Raw genomic sequence first — 17,901 nt, 5'->3', positions numbered from 1 at the left:
CTATGAGTTTGACTTTTTTTTATTATGCATAAAATTGAGATCAAGCAGTATTTGTACATTTGTGCCCAGCTTATTTCACTTAGCATCATGTCCTCAAAGTTCACCCATATTGTTTAAAATGGCAGGATATGCTTCTTTTTAAAGGCTGAATGACATTCCATTGTGCATGTATTTGTTACATTTTCTTTATGAATTCATACACTGAATTCATATATCTTTGGATATAGATCCAGAAGTAAGATTGCAAAACTGTAGTTCTATTTTTAATTTTTTGAGGAACCTCTATACTGTTTCCATAATGGATGTACCACTTTACATTCCCACCAACAATGCACGGTTTCCCTTTTCTCCACATTCTGTTGTTATCACTTGCCTTTTTTATAGTAACCATCCTAGCAGGTGCAGGGTCATAGCTTACTGTGGTTCTGATTTGCATTCTCTGATGATTAGTGATGTTGAGCACCTTTTCATCAACCTGAGGCCATTTTATGTGTTCTTTGGAAAAATATCTATTCATGTTTTTCCCATTTTTAAATCAGGTTTTTGTTTTTTTATTTGCTGTTGAATTGTATGAGTTCCTTACATATTTTGGATATTAACCCTTTATAAGGTAAATGATTTGTGAATATTTGTAATATATTACAATAGACTGTCTTTTCATTTTGTTGATTATTTTCTTTGCTGTGAAGAAGACTTTTAGTTTAAAATAGTACCACTTGTTATTTTCATTTTTGCTGCCTGTGTTTTTTTGGGTCATATCCAAAAAATCAGTGCCAAGACCAATGTCAAGAAGCTTTTTCCTTTTGTTTTCTTCTGGAAGATTCATGGTTTCAGATCTTATGTTTAAGTGCTTAATCTATTTTGAGTTTATTTTTGTATGTAGTTTAAGACAAAATTCCAATTTCATTTTTTTGCATCTGGATATCTAGCTTGTCTCACACCATTTATTGAAGAGATCATCATTTCCCCATTGTGTATTCTTGGCACCTTTGTCAAAGATTAGTTAGTTCTACATGCTCTGTTTATTTCAGAGCTCTCCAGTCTGTTCCATTGGTCTGAAAAAAATCATGGGTCTGCTTTTATGCTGGTACCATACTATTTTTATTACTATAACTTTATTATATAATTTGAAATTAGGAAGTAAAATGCCTCCAGCTTTGTTCTTCTTTCTCAAGTTTTCTTTGGTTATTTGGGGGTCTTTTGTGGTTTCATATACATTTTAGCATTTTTTTGTATTTTGGGGGAAATGCCATGGCATATTTATGTCAGAAATATACTTATGAAGTTACTCTACCTCCTAATGCAATAATATCCCATCTTTATAATTTTATACTTTAAAGTCAAACATAAAGTTTTAAATAGCTAATAATACTGCTTCTGTGGTAATGTCCAAACAATGAAACCTGCTCTAAAGAAGAAAAATGCCATTGGCATTTTTGGTAGTGATTGTATTGAATCTGAATTTAGAATTGGGTAGTGTGGGCCGGGCTTGGTGGCTCACACCTGTAAACTCAGCACTTTGGGAGGCCAAGATGGGCGGATCACGAGGTCGGGAGATCGAGACCATCCTGGCTAACATGGTGAAACCCCGTCTCTACTAAAAATACAAAACAAAATTAGCCGGGTGCGGTGGCCGGCGCCTGTAGTCCCAGCTACACCAGAGGCTGAGGCAGGAGAATGGCGTGAACCCCAGAGGCGGAGCTTGCAGTGAATGGAGATTGCGCCACTGCACTCCAGCCTGGTCGAAAGCGCGGGACTCCGTCTCATAAAGAAAAAAAAAAAGAATTGGGTAGTGTGGACATTTCAACAATATTAATTTCTTCCAGTCCCAATGAATATCTTTTCATTTGTTTGTGTCTTCTTCAATTTCTTTCACTATTGCTTTATAGTTTTCTGTGCAGAAATCTTTTATCACCTGATTTACATTTATTCATGAATATTTTATTGCTTTCAATGCTACTGTAATGGAATTTTTTTCTTAATCTCTTTTTTGGATAATTCATTGTTTGTATAATTCACTAGCATTAATAACTTTAATTCCTAAATTAATTATCTTGAGAAATATTATATTATTAATATTATTTTGATATAGAGAAAAATATCATGTGGGAAAATATGGACATCAATGACTGACTCAAAAACTGATAAAAAGAAAAGACTTAGATTCTGAATATAAAGACACTTAAGAAATTCCTTAGTCAATAGTTAATAGATCTTTTCTTTTTATGTAGACACAAGACAAATATTACCAAAATTTTTGTCTAAATAAGTCTGAAAGCTCTTTTAGAATTTGAAGTTAAAAAGTCCAAAGGATAAGAAGGTATGATGATATTTGATGAGCACTTTTTTTTCTTTCTTTGCTTTATAAAAAATAAGGTGCATCCTACAAGCAATAGTATGAAACTCAGTAAAAAATGGTCTTTGGTAAATGTTCTGTCCATATGTCATAATTTTCAAACAATTTCCAATAGACAGTCATTTGACTCATTTCTATTCACCTTTTGTGAATTTTTTTCTGTGCAAAATACTTTTTAATACAGTTTTTAGAATGTGTTAGTTTCCTTGTTCCCCATCTAGATATTTACACAAATTCTTAAATATTTACTTTAACTCATAATAATCTAAACATTTTGTCTCCATGACATAAAATTTCATCATTAACTTAACAAATGTTAAGCAAAACCAGAGACCATCAAAGCAGGAAAGAAGAAAGGAAGAAAGGCCAGCTATTTTCTTCTTTAGAGCAGGTTTCATTGTTTGGACATTACCACAGAAGCAATATCATTAGCTATTCAAAACTCTATGTTTGACTTTAAAGTATAAAATTATGAAGATGGGATATTATTGCATTAGCAAGTAGAGTAACTTCATAAGTATATTTCTGACATAAATAGAATTTATGTCAGAATTCTGACATAAATAGAATACAGAAGGCTTTAATGGTAAAGGTAAAAATTTTTGAAGCTATTTATTTTCTTTTAGAATTTTGTTCAAACTCTTCCTTTTTTACGAGAAAAACGTTTCTGTCTCAAAATCTATCATAGTATGCATTTGACTTATTACCTCCGCTTTTGTCAAGAAATTCAGAGACTCTCTGATAATGGAAAGGCAGTATTTGTAAGAGCTTGGACCATGAAGCCAAAACTGGGAGCTTGTTTCCAGTTTCTGACATTTAATAGCTGAGTTACTTTTAGCAAACTACCTAACCTCTCTATTCCTCTTCAGTGCAGATTAAAATAATAATTGTTATATCAATGGCCAGCATTTATGAATTATTTAGTATTCAGGTAATACTTGAAACACTTTCTGTATATCATTCCATTTTCATACATACAAGAAATATATGGAGAAGGTGCTATTATCGTCTCCATTTTACAGATGAGGGCACTAACAAGGTCAGTATAAAATTAAATGAAAGAATAATTTTAACACTCTTGGTGTGAAGAGTAAGCACTCAGTATGGTGATGATGATGATTATGTCAAGGATGACAGAAGTGGTGATGGTGATAACAATGACAAAGATAACATTTCTACACATCAGCATTATGCCATCTTAGATAAATATGCATGTAACTACTAAAAAAAGCATCAATAGTTTATTTAATAAACATTTACTGACTCTTCTTTGATAACCAGACAATGAGGCTCAGATATTACACAAAGATATAATAACATTTTCAAGGCATCTCTAGACTAATAGAAAAGGAAAAATAAACATGATTCAAAGAGGAAAATATTAAAGGAATGAATTATGGGGGAGGCAAGAAAGAAAGTAGGGAGGAGATAGCAAAGAAAATGTAAAGGAGAAAAGAAAGGAAGGCAGGGTAATCTTGTAGAAAATATATTTCGGTTCATTTGGATTGCACAGTGGGAGATACATTCCAGTCTCTAATACATGCCATGCATCAATGCCCAGATTCAGAAATCAGCTGCTGGGAAGACACGTGTATACACAGCAAGCATTTTTCTTAAGGATGTATGATGATGCATAGCACATGTCAAACTGGAATCTGGCTTTATACAATGACTTGCTGGATCAATGGTCCCAATTCAATGTGCCATATGTAATAAAAAAATACTATAGCACATGTGTATACAACTGATATTATGACTTGCAAAATTATGAAATCCAGTGAGAAAGAGATGGATTATTTTTTCATTCATTCTGTGACCAGCACTGTTTTTCCAAATATGCATATCTATAGATTATGGAAAGGGGTGGAAGGGATATGGAAAGACAAGAGGAGAAAAAGGGCAGAAATGTCATAGCAGCTTCCAGCTGCTTCAAATCCCTGGGAAAGAGGTTTGGTATACAGTCCATCCAAAAAAAAAAATGTGCATTCAATAGCTTTAGATACATTTTGTGCTGATCCAGTTAATATGTCAAAATATTCTGCTTGAAGCAAGAAAACAGAAAAGCTTTGCCACACCACAAAGGGGGCATCTAAATCCCATCACTCCTTTGTCACCCTCTAAGGAAATAGCATAATGTAAGCGTCTGATTTGCATCATTGGGGGGGCCTTGATTTCTGAGAAAGCTGTTTGCAATTCAATAAGCTCCATGCACAATGTTGCCTTTCATGTGATTCCTTATGGTGCTGTTGATAATGATCATAATACTTTTTTCCCCCAATGGAGAACACTGAATCAATGCCGAAAAAATCAAACTTTTGTTTCTGTGTAAGCTAGAGGGCACATGAAGATTGAGAGAGACAGAGATGAGCCTTCATATTTCATACTATCTGACATAGATTAAGAAAGTTTCCCAAAAGGTCATTAGATCAGATAGAGGCAATGTTGAATTGATAGCTTAGAAATGAAAGCTGGGACAGTTTGAAAAGTGAGAAAAGGGAGAGAAGGAGGAAATGGGGAGAGAGAAAGAGACTGACAGAAAGAGATAGAGACTGACAGAGACAGATGGAGAGAGAGACAGAAAACAAAGAAAAAATAGAAATTGTTGCTGAGGCTGGATCAAGGGATATAAAAGCAACTTTGCCATTCCTGAGAAGGTCAAAAGTTCATATGAAAATTCATCAAATACTCATTTCACTCATTCATTCTTCTTTGCCTTTTGAGTATGCCGGTTATGCCACAGGATCTTGGAAAGTGTGGGATTTTCTTTCATTTCCCATTTTAAATAGTTAAATAGCAACCATCTCCTTTATGGTCCTGTAAATCTTAATTCTGTTTCCATCTGAGCTGAGTTGTTAAGAAGTTAATGATTTAGAACTGCTTCCTGCTTTGGCTTGCTTACTCTTTTCTGGAAAAGTAAGTGAGTGGAGGCACTTCTTAATGTGACAGACAAGGCTATGGGTCCCTAAGTTGGACTTTCCTTTTTCTTTTTTTTTTCTTCTTTCTAAATTTTATTTGAGATTCAGGGGATACATGTTTATGTTTGTTACATGATTAAACTGCATGTCGCAGGGATTTGGTGTACAGACTATTTTGTCACCCAGGCAATGAGCATAGTACCCAATAGGTAGTTTTTCGATCTTCACTGCCCCCATCCTCTACCCTCAAATAGGTTCTAGTGTCTGTTGTTCTCTTCTTTGTGTCCATGTGTTAAACCTCAAGGTTTAACTCCCACTCATAAGTGAGAACAGGCTGTATTTGTTTTTCTGTTCCTGTGCTAGTTCGTTTAGAACTATGGCCTTCAGCTCCATCCATGTTGCTGCAAAGGACATGATCTCGTTCCTTTTTATATGTTGGATTTTTGAAGGGATGTGGCGTGGTGTTGGAAGTAACCTTCAAATACAGACATCTCAGCAAATGTGAGATAAATGAGTAGCAATATTACTGATATCAGGGGAGGATAAGGAAGAAGAAATAACAAAAACAATGACAAGGACATTGAGAAGAGGGTTCATGTGTTTTGAAGCAATTTCCACAAAGTTTAGTGTAGAAAAAGGCAACAAAAAGATATTCCATGTTCATTATTACTTATTCAAAAACACAAAATAGACCAGGTGCGGTGGCTCACGCCTGTAATCCCAGTACTTTGAGAGGCCGAGGCGGGCAGATCAGCTGAGGTCAGGAGTTCAAGACCAATCTGGCCCACGTGGTGAAACCCCATCTCTACTAAAAATATAAGAATTAGCTGGGTGTGGTGGTGGGCGCCTATAATCCCAGCTACTTGGGAGACTGAGGAATGAGAATCACTTGAACCGAGGAGACGGAGGTTGCAGTGAGCTGAGATCACAACACTGCACTCCAGCCTGGGCGACAGAGCAAAACTCTGTCAAAAAATAAATAAATAAATAAATAAAAAATAATAATAATAATAATAATAAAACAAAATAAAATAAAATAATTGCCCCATAATAAACACAAGAAAAAAATAAGATTTCTAATATAAAGTTCCTTACAGTCAAGCAGGGGTGACACAGGTGAGCCAATATAAATATCTCTAACATGTTGTCCTCACACAACTTTTATGTCATTTTTTCCAAATGACATGAAATATTTTGAAAATATGAAAAATATAAAGTAGATTTTCTCAATTTAACATTATTGCCATTTTGAGCCAGGTAGTTTTTGTGGCTGTCCTCCTGTGTATTGTAGACACTGATGAACAGTGTCTTTGGCCTTTATGCAACTAGAAGCCAGTATTACCAACCCAAAGTGTATCCAGGCATTAGCAAATGTTCCTTGGGCAAAATAGCCCTGATTGAGAAACCTTACCATAGAGCACCAAGTTTGTTATGGTTGTTGTTGTTGCTATTCTTTGGATTTCTGCTGTATCCACTTTTATATTTCATTATATATGCAATAAAAGTGGCAGATTGATAAACTTCTCCTGAAAACCATTCTCTCCTTTTTTCTGTGGCCCTCTAAGCTGATCTGAGCACATAGCCATGCCATTAGGGACTACATATCTCAACTTCCTTTACAGGCAGGTATATTCATATCATCATGTTTAATAACTAAGTGAAGAGACGAATAGCACTTCTAGGCTTTAGCATTAAAATAAAAAGCATGCTCTCTTCTGCCTTTACTTTCTTTACTATTTCGGGCTGGAACAAAAGCAGAGATGACCCAGCTTCAACGTTGCAAGGAAGGTAACACTCTAGAACACAGAAAAACAAGGAGATGGAATTACTTTGTGAGTGACAGATTCCATGAATTACTTTTTGAAACAGAAGAGTCTCATCAGCATCAACCATCCACCTTGAGACTCAGGTGTAAAGGGTAAAGCCATTGTGTTTTGGGGTCTCTTTGTTACAGAAAGTTAGCCTTTATCCTAACAGATACAGAATATATATATATAATATAATTTTATGCACATATATAATTTATACATATTTTATGTTAGGATTATCCAGAGAAACCGACCCAATTGTGTGTGTGTGTGTGTGTGTGTGTGTGTGTGTGTGTGTGTATGAAGAGAGAGAGATTTTATTACAAGGATTGCCTTTCACAGTTATGGAAATTGAGAAGTCCTGCAGTCTGCCAGCTGCAAGCTGCAGGCTTGGGAAAGCTAGTGGCGAATTTCCAGTCCAAACCTGAAGGCTGGAGAATCAGAGAAGCCAATCCAAGGGCTCAAAAATCAGAAGCACTGATGTCCAAGGGCAGGAGAAGATGAATTTCCTAGCAAGCAGAAAGAGCAAATTTGCCCTTCCTCCACCTTTTTGTTCTATTCAAGCCCTCAGTGGACTAAAGGATTCCCATTATGTTGATGAGGGCATCTTCCTCACTCAGTCAAACAATCCAAATGCTAATCTCTTCTGCAAACACCTTCACAGACACACCCAGAAATGATGTATTATTAGCTGTCTGTGCATCCCTTAGCCCAGTCAAGTTGACACATAAAATGACCTGTCACACAAACATACACACATACGATCAATGTGCAAAATTTTTGTTAGGCAACACATTTTGGAAGAGCAAACTATGTAAGTAGATGCTTGTCTATATTAGAATATCTCTTTAAAAGCTATAGGAACTCTGGAGACTGAGGCAGGAGAATGGCATGAACACGGGAGGCGGAGCTTACAGTGAGCCGAGATCGCACCGCTGCACTCCAGCCTGGGCGACAGAGCTAGACTCCATCTCAAAAAAGCTATAGGAACCTAGGTAATGGAGTGATTTTTTTGCCAGTGTGGTTTTCTGGGCCTTAGATGATGAATCAGAGTTTGCCAGAAAGATTGATGAACCAAGGAAGTACTGCTCTCTGGTTTCACACCCCACAGGCTCTCATCCAGAAAGAGGTAGTAGCTCTACAGACAGCAGCTGTCATCATCTGAGTCGTGCGGACGTTCTCTTTAAGTCAAATCACTTTACTACAGTCCCATCTCACACCAGGATGATCACCAGACTTCTGGAATTGACAGGTGCTGTAGCACAGATAACAGACACCTGAATACTAAGTGCTTTGATGAAAGTAACTCCATGTTTCCTTGCCACATGTAGCAAGTCTCTGGGGGTGGTGGGGGAAGACCTAACACAATTTGATGATATTCTAATGTTTATCTTTCTATATGTTCTTCTATTTTTCAATGAATGTTATTGTATATCAAATGGATTGCCTTCTCATCTGAATTAAATCCTGCCCCCTAAAACGTAATATTTTCACCCAGAAAAACAAACTAACATTTGAAATATATAAAGAGTATATAATAATTTAAGTACATTTTAAGTCAAGCTTAAACTATCTCATAAAAATCAATATACATCATACCAATTTACTTTCATTACTGAACGAATTAGCTGTATGAAAAAGCAATTGACTTGGCCTGGCATTCTTTTTTTTTAGAAATGTGTAACCTCTAAATTAGGAAAAATGGTATTACATCTATTAGGTAGGTCACAATTACATCTCACTATAATGAATTTAAAAATTCTGCAAGCAGTTATAGGTCAGTGAAATTTCTCATGAGACCTCACCATACCTATTTACCAGATTTTGAAAATATGTAATTGATGTTCTTCCAGTAAGCCATATTATAAACTTCTCTCATACTTGAACTTATATAATATTTTAAAGAATCTTGGTATCAACTCTTTTATTATTTCCTTTTTACCATATAACACTAAAATTCTTCTTATAAAAGCTTATAAGAAGTTTGATCTCCTCTTTAAAATAAAGTTTTTTCTGCCTTTTTTTCCAGTTTGATAGTCATAAAAAACAGTCTCTTAATTTTATGTTTTCTTCTTGTAGCAACTAAATAATGTTAATTTTTTTCCTTTAAAGTGGCGCAGTGCTTCTGTGATATCTACATTTAACTCTTTCATAGATGTTGTAATGAGATATAAGTTCATAATGTTCTAGAGTTTAAGTAAAAAAAGGTGCCATAAATTTGTCTTAATAGTTAAATTTTGAAATCTGCTAAAATATTCAATAAGCCCTGTAATAAAATTCTGAGGCTAACTGCCCAGATTTAGCACAGACTTCACAGGTTAGAGGCACAGTCTCTGATGAAACTGCCCTCACATCAGACACCAGTCACAAGTTTGAGGGTGCCCAGGCCACCTGCTATTTTGATGACTTTCTGCCAGTTTGTGGGTTCTCACTATCCCATCAGATTCAATAAGTTGCTGGAATGACTCCCAAAATTCAGAAAAACACTGTTTGTATGAATACACTTTTATTATAGAAAAAGATACAAATCTGAACCTGCCAAAGACAGACACACATGGGGTGAGGTCTGGGAGGGTCCCAAAAGTGAAGCTTCCATATCCTCAGGATGCATCACTCTCCTGGCCCATCAATGCATTATTACAGAAAAGGGAAGCTCACTTGAGTCTCAGTGTCGGAAGTTTCTACTGGGGTTCCATTATATCAGCGTGATTGACTGAATCATTGACCACATGATTGAACTCAATCACCTGCCTCCAACCTCTCCCCAGAAGTTAGAGGTCAGACTGATGTCATGTGGCTCAACATTCCAAATCTCAAATCATTGGTGTTTCTGGCATGGTCAGCCTCCATGTTGAAACTATTTAGGGGCCTTCCCTGAGTTACCTAATTACAATAAAAAAATAAAAAGTGTGGTCTCAGGGGCCCACCGTGAATAATGAAAATACTCCTATCATTCAGGAAATTCCAAGGATTTCAAAGTTATCTCCCAGGAATCCTGGACAAAGACAAATTCCTTATTATACAACAGCTCTTTTTAAATTATTTATTATTATTATTATTATTATTATTATTATTATTATTGAGATGGTCTTTCACTCTTGTCAACCAGGCTGGAGTGCAATGGCACAGTCTCGGCTCACTGCAACCTCCGCCTCCAGGTTAGGCAATTCTCCAGCCTCAGCCCTCCAAGTAGCTGGGATTACAGGTATGCGCCACCACACCTGGCTAATTTTTGTATTTTTAGTAGAGGCGGGCTTTGCCACGTTGGCCAGGTGGGTCTCAAACTCTTGACCTCAGGTGATCCACCCACCTTGGTCTCCCAAAGTGCTGGGATTACAAGCATGAGCCACCACACCCGGCCAACAACTCTCCTTTTAAAAGCAAACTCAATTTTACATATACGTATCACTGAAATATTTACTAAATGAGTTTAATTTTTTTAATCTGCTACTGTTCTTTTCAGGAAGAAGAGCATAAATGAAATTGGGGAGTCAGGGAAGAACCAAGAACATGGTATATGTGCTAGGAGCAGCCCTGGGCAAAATTGTGAAATAGTTGGATTTTAGTATTTTCAAACTTGAAAGAATTTCAGAGATCCTCTAATTCTATATCATTCTTACACAGAAACAAACAGATTAGGGAAATAAGTAATTTGCCCAATGTAGAAATCAAAATTAACTCTCAAATAAAAATCAAAATTTGAATTTCCCAGCTCTTCCTACAATGCTACTTAGCGTGCCTTTAGAGCTTTTCCCAGCTCTCCTTTCAGGCCCACACTTCCTAGTTTCCCTGCCATGTTGTCTCTCTTTCCCCGTTTCTTAGACTTCATGATACTAAGCTCCCCTCTTTCCCTACTCTTCTCTTCTACCTCTCCCTCTTCATGCCTTTGCGACTCCAGTGAGCCAAAAAACGAACTACATATTAACTTCCCTGCAAGTTCTGATCTCCGAAGCCTAGCAAGAGCAGAAATATGATAATTAACTCATTTACAGCTGTTCTAGAAATCACAATACCTTAACTCCATTTTTTAAAGATTAACCTTCTAGATTGGTGTTAATGAAGGAGATTTCAAGAATGAGGCCTTTGACACTTTTGTGTACCGAGTTGGCTACATGTGCCATAGAAAGCAGACTGAGTAAATAAAAAAGAACTGTCTTTTGCAGATTGGGTCATTAACTGAGCGTGCTGCTTAATAATAGGAAAATCACAGAAACAGAGAGATGGCTGCTGGCTGGTCACCTAATGGTCTGTCTACTATTCCTCTCCCAGAGCAATCTTTCTAAAGCATAAATCTGATATTAAACACAGGGCTGAGAGACTATCAGTGCCTCTCCGTAGTCTCAGCCTCTTTAGCTTTGCATGCAAGGGCTGCTGCCTCTCTTTCAGCTTAATCTCCAGTTACACCAGCCACAATCACTCTAAACCTCCTTGGCCATATTGTGCTATTCCACATCCTTCACATGCTGTTCCCTCTGGCTGGACTTCTCTCTTGCTAACGCTCACGGGTGTCTTTAATATATACAGGTAACTCCTTGAAAAAACAGTATAAAATGACTTTTCTTTGAATAATTCTCTAATACTCAGATTTGATGAAGATGCTCTTCTCCTGGTCCCCTTTAGCAATCTTTAGAAATTCCTGAGAATACAGCATAATGCTATATTCTTCATCATGACTTATCAGTCGCTCCCAAATGAAATTTCAAAAGCCAGGACTATGTGTGCTTTTGTTTTGTATCCCCAGAATTTGACACACAGCATGCACTAAATTTATATTTGATGCATAAATTAATGCATGCATGAAGAAGATATATCAATATCATCTTCATCTACCTTCATCTCTCCTAGAGAATTGTGGAAAAGTTCTTTAAAATGTATGCTGTAAAAAATAATATCCACTAGATTTTAGAAGAATTAGTACTTTTAATAAAATTTTGTGTGTGCCTGTATATGTGCGTGTGTGTGTGTGTGTGTGTGTGTGCATGTAAACTAAATCTCTCTCTCTCTTTAAATTGCTTAGTATTCACGGGATATTATTTTGAAACTGAATTTCACATCATGATTTTTTCCTAAGAGAATGTGTTATGATCTTTGTTTTCAAATATAAACAGTAACATTTCAGGGCTGTGCCAAAAGGTGAATGTTAGAAACCCTTATTCTTTGCAGTGTTAAATATTTCAAAAGAACTAAAAGAACAATATCTGCAGCTGCATCCACAATTATCAAAGCTGATATGATATTTTGACAAAATATATGTGGAATTTTGGTGATATGTTTTATAACTAGCACAATAAATTTTTTTTTCAATTTAAAGGCTAGTGTTTTCTCCCTGCTTCCACTGTCAGAGCATTGTCTTCATACCATAAACCCATCTCATAATTTATCCAATTACATATACTTCACAGAATGTGTAAACAAAAGTCTACATTCACAACACTAAACATTCTTCAAGCATCTATTGACAAAGCCCTGGGACAGTAGTCCTCCTGCCTCCTCTAAAATTCACCTTTGTTACCTAGCCCTCACCTCCATAAGGCTAGAGCTCTTTGCTTGGATTTTTATTTAATAGATTATAAATAATGGATGAGTTAGTTGAAGTGAATAAGATATTATGTAATATCTAGCTCTTCTAAAAGTGACATTTCTAAGACAAGAGCTTATATTCAGACTGAGAATTTTTCATGGTATAAAATATTTGCACATTTGAATGGACAAAGGAATGATAATTGTTTCAAAATGGATTATAAAAACTGAACTGTAATAACGTAGCAGAATGTAATTATTTGTGTCAGCTATTCCAGTTTGGCTTAGCAGATTCTAGTATCAGAAAAGAGCAATGTTATTTAAGCTGTTCTTTTTTTTTTTTTTTTTTTTTTTTTTTTTTTTTTTTTTTCAATTCTCCCACCTCAGCCTCCCGAGTAGCTGGGATTACAGGTGCCCACCACCAAGCCCGGCTAATTTTTGTATTTTCAGTAGAGATGGGGTTTCACCGTGTTGGCCAGGCTGGTCTCGAGAACTCTTGACCTCAGGTGATTCGCTTCTGTTGGCCTCTCAAAGTGCTGGGATTACAGGCATAAGCCACCATGACCCCCTTAAGCTGCTGTTCTTTAGATTAATATGTATACTGCTTTTGCCAGTTCACTGTGGTTGCTGCCTTTAAAATTCTGGACTTCCATATTTTTGTCCACATGTGTAGGTTCTCTGATTTTGTGACTTTAGGGCTGCTACAACGGTACTGGCAAAACTAACATAGGCTATTGTAAAATTAGCACAATGAGAAAAATAAAGCAAGACGCAAATATGTTCACATGAGATGTTCCACAGAATTAATGAGAGTTGAGAAAAAGTGCTAGTTTTCCCAGGAAGATTGAGGATTAGACCAATTCTATTTCTCTTAAATTAAATAAGTAGACATGTACTTTTTTGGTATATTAAAAGGTGCGATAGTACAATTTTGGTGATTTTTAGATAATTTTTAGAATTAAAATAATAAAAATGGTTTTTCTTTTATAATTGAAATCTCAAATTTTAAAATACTATAACTTACAGTCTTTCGTCATATATACCACTATGACAACTTAAGCATTAAACATATTATGTTTATGCAGAATGTTTATAATCTGGGGAAAAGTTAATGAAGAAAAATAGTATGCATTTTAAAATTCCTATTCTCATGTTTGCCATATCATCTAGAAGAAACGATATAGTTTGCAAGGTCAGCTCAAAGCTCACTGTGAGAGACTACAAGTTTTAGTACAACCCTGGCACTTGGAATTTCTATTACATTCATTTTTTTTTCCTGATAACTAAATCTGAATCCATTTTTTCCATATTAACTAAACCACTAGTGTTTGCAGAGCCTATTTGAACATTGTGTAATATATCTGATACAATCATTCAAAAAGTTAAAATTTACGTAATATTTACAGGTATGACAATGATTTTGTTATTAGTGTTAGTGTAATTTTGGTAGAAGTAACATATTCTTTTGAGGAAAAATGATTTATTCTCAGCAGGTCTTTGTGTTTCTCTAATCCTCATGCTCTAGCTCTACTATGGCAATTCAGTTGATTAGAGAGAGGGAAGAAGATGTGTCCAAAGGACAGTTGAACAATGCAGGTTTCTGCTTATGTTGATGCAAGAAAGCCTCTAGCACAGACATAGGCTGATTTGCAGGACTTGCAGCAACTTAATTCAAATATTAGTATCTCGCTGATCCTAACTATGGACTCAAAACAGACTATACATGGCAATAAGTGTTAAAAGAAGTTACGTGTTTTACTGTTGGTAGAATGTTTTGGTAAAAAGTCTCCACTTCCTGTGAATGTTCTGATGTAAAAAGGTTACAGACCACACTGAGATTGCAGAGGTCAACGAGGTTAGGAATGCTGAGTTCTGCCAATGTCTTGCTGTGTGGTCTACAGGAAAGCTATTTAAACTTTCAGCGTTTCCACCTTCCCATGTATGGAAAAGAACTAATAGCACTTAAATATTTCTTAGAGTGTTGCAGTAATTAATTCTTCTGAAATGCTTTGAAATAAGCATCAAAGAGATTCACTTATTTGCTTCAGCTTTTGATTTTATTTGTTAATGAGGGAAAACATTCCGCATGAGAGAAAAAAATTATTGACAGAGCAATGCTAAAATTCTATGCATTATATTAAATTCATTTTACCTCATTTCATTAAGATTATTGTAGGAAATGGGAAGACTTCTTCTATGTTGTCTGGTTGTCCACAGGGATGGCCACAGAAATGGTGATCTTTGTAGCTATCACCACCCTTAATTACATATCTGGCATTACGGATGCACGATTATATTATGATGTATCTTTGGGACGTTTTCATGTTAAAAGGCTTTCCTGATACTGCTTAGGGTTGACAACATTATTTAACTGATTGAAATGGGTTTTTCTGGTAAGATATTTTCAAAAAAAATGGCATAAAACTTATACCAGTTTTGACCATGAAGGACATTCATTGGCTTATTTAACAGTAATGTTCAGGGGTGATAGTATTAGTCAGCTTTCACTAGGCTATGCTATAGAAAAAAATCCAAAATTGTTGTGGCTTACTACAAACATTTCTTTTTATTTTTATGTTGAAAATATATATATATATATTTAGAATTAGGCAGCTGGACTCAGTTTAGATGATCCCAATTTTGTTGGCAACATCCAAAGCATCATAATCAGGAGCCAGTGGAACATATGCCTTTTTCTCTCCATCAGGCCGAATCAGGGTGTTGACCTTGGCCACATCAATGTCATAGAGCTTCTTCACAGCCTGTTTAATCTGGGCTTGTTGGCTTTAACATCCACAATCAACACAAGTGTGTTGTTGTCTTCTGTCTTCTTCATGGCGGACTCAGTAGTTAGCGGAAACTTGATGATAGTATAGTGGTCAAGCTTGTTTCTCCTGGGGGCGCTCTTTCGAGGATATTTGGGCTGCCTCCGGAGTCGCAGTGTCTTGGGTCGCTGGAAGGTGGGTGACGTTCGGATCTTTTTTTTTGTGGCTGTGGACACCTTTCAACACTGCCTTCTTGGCCTTTAAAGCCTTCCCTTTGGCTTCGGCTTTAGGAGGGGCAGGAGCTTCCTTCTTCGCTTTGGGCGCCATCTTGTGACTACAAACATTTCTTTGTCTTACGTGTTACATGTCAGTACAGGGCTCTGTTCCATGTGTCTTCTTCATTCTGGGGTTCAGGCTAAAGGAGCGGCCCCTACCAAGGATATGTCATGGCATAAAACAAAGTGAATGTACTGGTGGCAATGGTAGAATTATGTATTGGCTTTTAAAGCTTCTTCTCAAAAGTCATGTGCATTTTCTTCAATTCACCTATTATTGACCAAAGCAGGTTTCATGACAAAGACTGATGTCAGAAGAGTGGGTCAGTATAATTCTTAGTGGGATAGGCAGTAAGTACTTTGGAGTGATAATGTACCATACCACATAAAATTCAGGAACAGTTTGATTTGGGCCTGGCTCTATTTACCTGTGAGTCTCCACCCTATTCCATTTACTGGCTTTGACCTCAGACCAGCTTTCCTCGTGGTAGTAAACTGACAATCATTCCAAGCCTTATCCAGAAATCATCCATCAAAAGAAGAGAACTTATCTTTTCTCAGCCATCAGAAAATGTTTCAGGTGCCATTTTGATTGGGCCCACTTGGTCACATGTTCAAAAAAAAAAAAAAAATTCATTGCTGTATCATTGCTGTAGCCAGAGAAGGCCAAACATTGATTGTCTACTACCTAGGATTGAGATCATCCTGGGTGACTTAGACCAACAGGATACATCCTGAACCTGGAATTAAGGTCTATCCTACTCATACCACATTGTGGCAGGGGTAGAAGAGATGCAAGGAACCAATCCCAGATGGAGAATTCTCAATCCTCCTTGTGATTGGTCAACTTTGGATGCCACTCCTTTGTGATAGTCCATTGCCCTGCTCGTGCTTAAGTTCTGGGATATAACTGCATGTTATTATTAAAATGTCCTCATGAATGGTTAATTTAGTTTATGAAAGATTTCTATTGCTTGCAACCCAAAGTGTTACTTGCTAAAGAAATATAGAAGTCATGGAAAATTGTTACCAGAAAGAGAATGCAATGCAAATGAAATAAAATAAAATAAAATAAAAATAAAATAGAGCTTGGTTGGAATCCAAATCCTCCCCTTGCTAAGCAACTTACAACAGGTTATTAACTTTGCTAAGCCTATTTCACCATATTTAAAAAGAGAATAATGGACTTATAAAGTTTTTGGCAAAAATTCTATGAACTAATGTATATATATAAAGGTCTTTCCTAGTGTAGAGCAATGACTAATTAACATGGGGTGTTTTATAAACTGTTAAAAGAGTTTAGAGATGGTAGGGGTCAGAGCTTGAGGGATTAGAAAATCTCTGTGGGGAATGCGGCATTTAAGCTTGAGTTTAATGTCTGCATAGAATTTCCACATCGGAAATCTCTGAGACAATAGGCGAGCATCAGAGGCATACAGGATTGTGTCCAGTAAGGGTGCAGAGGTAAGAAAATACAAGACATGCTCAGAAAATGGGAAATAAACAAGTTAGTGCTGAGAAATCTCTCATTCATATCTCCCTCCATATTTTGTCTGTTTCTAAAAAACAACCCTTTTACCTCATCAGTCAGGTTATTCATTCTCATGACCAAGGTTCGGCTACAGCCTCCTCTGCGGTACTTCTTCAGTCTCTGCATAAAAGTCTACATTCATACTGTTCATAAATGGTTGCTTATTCAAACAAGGCATTTTGAATACTTTTATCTAGTTTTGCATGCTGTTACCCTTCTTCCTCATATGTTAATATTTCATCATTTCTAACACACTATGGGCATGAATAAAAAATATATACCTTTATTCAAAATGTGCATAATTATACTTTCTGCTGACTTAAGAGGAAAAATAACTTTCCAAATAGAATTAATTTCATCCCCACATGGGCAATTAATAATGTATACTATCTACATTACATAGACTATTCTTCATTTAGGGAATGACACAAAATTTATTTTTTTCTAATTAAATTTTGCTTTGTCCAAAAGTGTGTGTGCATTATTTATTGCTGTGTGCTTGAATTCAAGAATGAAAAGAATTAAATACCCTCCCTACCGCAAAACTGGCTTATTTGCTTTAACAGCCTCTGTCCTTATGTGATTAACATGAGCTGGAAACATTAGGGAGCCAACTAATTCTACAGATCACTTCCTCATCAAAATAGCAAATGCAACACTTCCCAAATCTTCGATATAGAATATATCAGTTCAGTTCCCTGCACTCCATGTCTCATTTTTTTTCTAACCTT

The sequence above is a fragment of the Macaca mulatta genome, chromosome 11, assembly GCF_049350105.2.
Source record: "Macaca mulatta isolate MMU2019108-1 chromosome 11, T2T-MMU8v2.0, whole genome shotgun sequence".
Lineage (NCBI taxonomy): Eukaryota > Metazoa > Chordata > Mammalia > Primates > Cercopithecidae > Macaca > Macaca mulatta.
Note: the sequence above shows the minus strand (reverse complement) of the source record.